At 37.4% G+C, this 4,369-nt stretch overlaps 1 long non-coding RNA gene across 1 annotated transcript in view; it reads left to right on the top strand.

Moving 5' to 3' along the window:
- LOC111816431 overlaps positions 1-4,369 on the top strand; it is a 26,871-nt gene that overhangs the window by 4,583 nt on the left and 17,919 nt on the right. The window contains exon 2 of the long non-coding RNA XR_002820833.1: positions 1,137-1,139. This is a non-coding gene — a long non-coding RNA (uncharacterized LOC111816431). The remainder of the gene's footprint in view (positions 1-1,136; positions 1,140-4,369) is intronic.

Here is a 4,369-nt window from a genome sequence, read left to right as displayed (position 1 = left end):
TTCAATTTCATTGAGGAGTTTGAGGAGTATTGGGATTAAATCTTGCCTAAATTTTTTGTAAAATTCAGCTGTGAATCTATTAGGACCTGGGCTTTTGTTTGTCGTTAAGATTAATGTTTTCAATTTCAATGGCTGATATTGAGTTATTCAGAGTTTTTATATCTTCTTAATTTAGTTTTGGTAATTTTTACCTATTCAGGAATTTCTAAATTTCTCTTTTGAATCTTCAATTCTGTGAGAGTAAAGATTTTCAAAGTAGCTATTGATGATCTTCTGAATTTCCATGGTATGTATAGTACGATTGCCCTCTCATTCCTTACTACTTTACTTTGAATTTTTTCTTTCCTCTTTTTGATGAGGTTAGCTAAGGTTTTATCAAGTTTATTCCATCTTTTAAAGAACCATCCTTTTAATTCATTAATTTTTCATTTTGTTTTGTGTTTCTTGATTGCATTAATTTCTGCCCTAATCTTTATGACTTCCTCCAAACTTTAGTGCTTGGGCTTTGTTTCCTCTTCTTTTTCTAGAAGCTTGAGGTAGAGCTTTTAGGATATGCATTTGTTCTTGTTCTGTTTTTCAAATGTGTGAGTTCACTACTATAAATTTCCCTCTAAGCTGGCTGAATGGCTAAGCAGATCAAAGCCCCTGCAAGCAGGCATAGGGGCCAGGGTTTCGATCCCTGGATCTGTTGTGCTGGCTCCGCCCCCAGGGTACATTGAGAGGGTGATTGAGACTGGGCATGGTGGCACACATCTGTAATCCCAGCACTAGGGAGGCTGTAAACAGGAGAATCACTATGCATCCAATCTAGTAGTGAGACCCTGAACACCTATAGACCCTTCCCTAATATAAAAAATAAATAAATAACCCTCTAAGATCTGCTTTCATTTCATCCCACAAATTCTGGGAAGTTGTACTGGAATTTTCCTTGAATTGTAAATATTGCTTAATTGCTTGTTTAATTTTGTCTGTAACCCATTTGTTTCTTATAAGCGTATCATTTAATTTCTATATGTTTATGGTACTTTATGGTTTCTTTTGTCTTTAATTTCAAGTTTCTCTGCATTGTGGTCAGACTACATTCATGGAATAACTTTTGTTTTCTTGAAAATAATTAAGTATGACCTATGGATTAGTATGTGTTCTATCTTAGAAAATGTCCCATATGAAGCTGAAAAGAATGTGTATTCAGATGTGGTTCAGTGGAGGACTCTATGTATGTCTACTAAGTTTATTTATTGAAAGGATTAGTTTAGTTCTGCTACCTCTTTCCTTATTTTTGTCTTTTTTACCTATCTTTTTCAGTTAACCTTTTCTTATTTTCATACAAGGAATCGATCTCTGAGCTTTGTGCATGACAGGAAGGTGCTTAAGACCTATCTTTTTTAGATAAGGGGATTTTAAGATCCCTTGTTATGATTGTGACATTGGTTATTACTTTTTTCATGTCCTTTGAAATTTTTTCTTATATACTTGGGTACTTCCATATTTACTGCATACCTATTTATGACTGTCATCTCGTCCTCTTGAATTTTTCCTGTAACAAGTATATAGTGACCTTCTTTATCTCGTTTGATCATTCTTGGTTTGAAGTTTAGATGATCTGCGCACAAAATAGCTAGCCCTGTTTTTGTGAGGTCCTGGAACATGTAGTATTGTTTCCATCCTTTGACTCTCAGCCTATCACTTTTTTATTAGTTAAATGAGCTTCTTGTATAGAGCATATTGTTGGATTTTTTTTCCTAATCCACTCTGTGAGCCTATATCTTTTAATTGATGAATTGAGTCCTATTACATTTAATAGTTTGCCATGTTTGGTGGTTTTTATGTGTTGTTCTTGGAATTTGGGTATTTTGATCCCTTTCTGGAATATGTTTTAGTATTCTTTGTAATGATGTTTTGTTCATCCTGAATTTCTTTATTTTTATTTGCATGGAAGTATTCCACTTGTCCATTAAACCTGAAAGGTTTTCAGGATAGATCAGTCTAAGTTGGAATTTGATTTCTTGAATGACTTGAAGTACTTTTCTCCATGCTCTTCTTGACTTAATGCTTTGCCAAGAGAAATTTGCTATTATTCTGATGGTTCTGCTTTAAAGTTGATCTGTTTCTTTTTCTTTTTTAGCAGTTTTTAGTATGTTGTTCTTGTGTTGGAGTTCTGGAATCTTGACTATTATACATCTTGGTGTAGTAGTTAGGCCATCATTTTATTTATTATATCCTGTCTTCTCTTCTCAGAACAACAGGTGTTTCCTTTTTCTCCACAAACTCACCAGCATTTTTGTCTTCAATTTTTTTTTTTATATCAGCTCTTCTTTCTGATGTAAAGTGATAGCTTATTGTGGCTTTGAACTTCATTCTCTGATGATCAGTGATGTTGAGCATGTGTGTTCATTCTTGTTGGCTGTTTATATAGTTTTGCTTTATAGTTTGACCCATGTTGTACCCACACTGTAACATTTCTATATAAATTACCCATGACAAAGGGCTTTGTTGAAAACTTTCGTTGGCCCCTTTGGTTTTTCACAAGCCTTTTCTTCTTTTATCCTTCCTTGTCCTTTGAAATTCATTCTGTGATTTTGATAGACATAGTCTCAGCACACGTGACATCTTGCAGGTATGGGGTTATATTACTCCTATAACACCTATATCCTCATTGTTTTCCCATGAGGACAGAGCTTTCTCTACAGACCAAGGTAGCCTGGAACTCAAACATATCCTTACACAGTTCCCAAAGTGGTAAGATTTCCACTGTGTCCCATGCTAGATGTGTCCCTACTATTTTCTCCATAAGCTTTCAGATTGGAAAGAGTCCATCTTCCTGGAAGTTAGTCCAGCTCTCCTCTCCACTCTCAGTCTGGCTATATGAAGGTTCCCATCTATATCCTACAGTGATATTATTTGTAATTCCTATTACACTTACACTCTGTCTTTTTCTAGACTGTGCAACACTTCAAAGAGGCTCTAAATTCACCACTGCCATAGATTGTCTGAGACTTCTCAAAAGCAGGAAGCCCATTATATGGGGATTTGGGCTTCTGCCAACAGGAAGCATATTTCTTTTGCTGTGCACATCTTTCAAACGTGTAAACCTGAAACATGGGATAGGATTTTACAGTCTTCTACCACATTTTTCGCTGATCTTCCAATATTCCAGCATTGCCATGCTAACTGGCAACGTTGGCAACAGAGGCTCAACATTCTGAAGCATTTCTCACTTCACCAGTTCATGAGTGAGGACTGTTAGAGCTTATCTACCAGGTCAGCCGCCACCAGGACAGGAAAATAGAGCCTGGGAAAGTGTGTGTGTGTGTGTGTGTGTGTGTGTGTGTGTGTGTGTCTGTGTGAGAGAGAGAGAGAGTTTGTGTCCACATGCTTTTCCACATCTACTTAATAGTTATACCATCATGAGAAATGGTAGGGAAAATATGCCATTAATGGGTGGAATGACAACAAAGTAAACAGATGCAAGGTTTGTGGAAAACCAGGAGTGTGTGTGTGTGTGTGTGTATTCACTTATAGAGGGACCTGTGCATGTGAGACCTAATAAATATTTATCTTCTATTACTTAAGTACATGAGGGCCTTGGGATATAGCCCATTGGCATGGCAACTGCAATGTTCCAAGTTTGATCCCCAGTACCACAAAAACAAACAAACAAACAAACAAACAAACAAAACTGACATTGTGAATTACTTAAGTACTTGACTCTTCTAACTTTACTTTCTTCTGAGCCCTCAGGACTTGAAAGAGACAGAAGACATACCCTTATAAGGCTACCATATGACCCCAATACACTGTATATCTGAGTTTACGTTGATAGCTCCCAAACACAGAAATACAATGACAGTCAGGGATAAAATTTAATGGACATAGGTATGGTTCACACACACCAACTATCACTTGTCTTTGGGTTTATTTTGGAGGCCAGTTCTCATATGTCATCTAGTAGACCTGAGCTTTTAGTCCTCCTCAAAGCCCCTCAAGAACTGAAGTTATGAAGCCTGTGCCATCATGCTGACTCCAGACTGCTTCCTCCATAAATATCTTCCCAAGGCATCACCTGGGAGGTAGTTCCTGTTCTCCTATGCACTCGCAGCCTACCTGCAGGAGCTGCACTTCAGAGTCCTCCCACAAGATTTTGTAAGCTCTTCTGGCTTCTACTAAGCTGCATCAGTGACTCCTCCATCTCAGAGAAGGCCCACTTCAAAATGGATTCAATGGAGACCCTCATAGTGTAAGGCCCAGATGATAGATGATTTTTAAGTTCAAGCTCCAATTAGGAGAGACCACATGCCGGCTTACGGCCATAAGATCTGAGTAACCCATGCTCCAGAAACTCCAGGTGGCAAAAAAAAAAAAAAAAAAA

This window comes from Octodon degus, unplaced genomic scaffold (assembly GCF_000260255.1).
Source record: "Octodon degus isolate 3935 unplaced genomic scaffold, OctDeg1.0 scaffold00032, whole genome shotgun sequence".
In the NCBI taxonomy this organism is placed as follows: domain Eukaryota; kingdom Metazoa; phylum Chordata; class Mammalia; order Rodentia; family Octodontidae; genus Octodon; species Octodon degus.
Note: the sequence above shows the minus strand (reverse complement) of the source record. Positions and strands in the feature narration are given on the sequence as shown.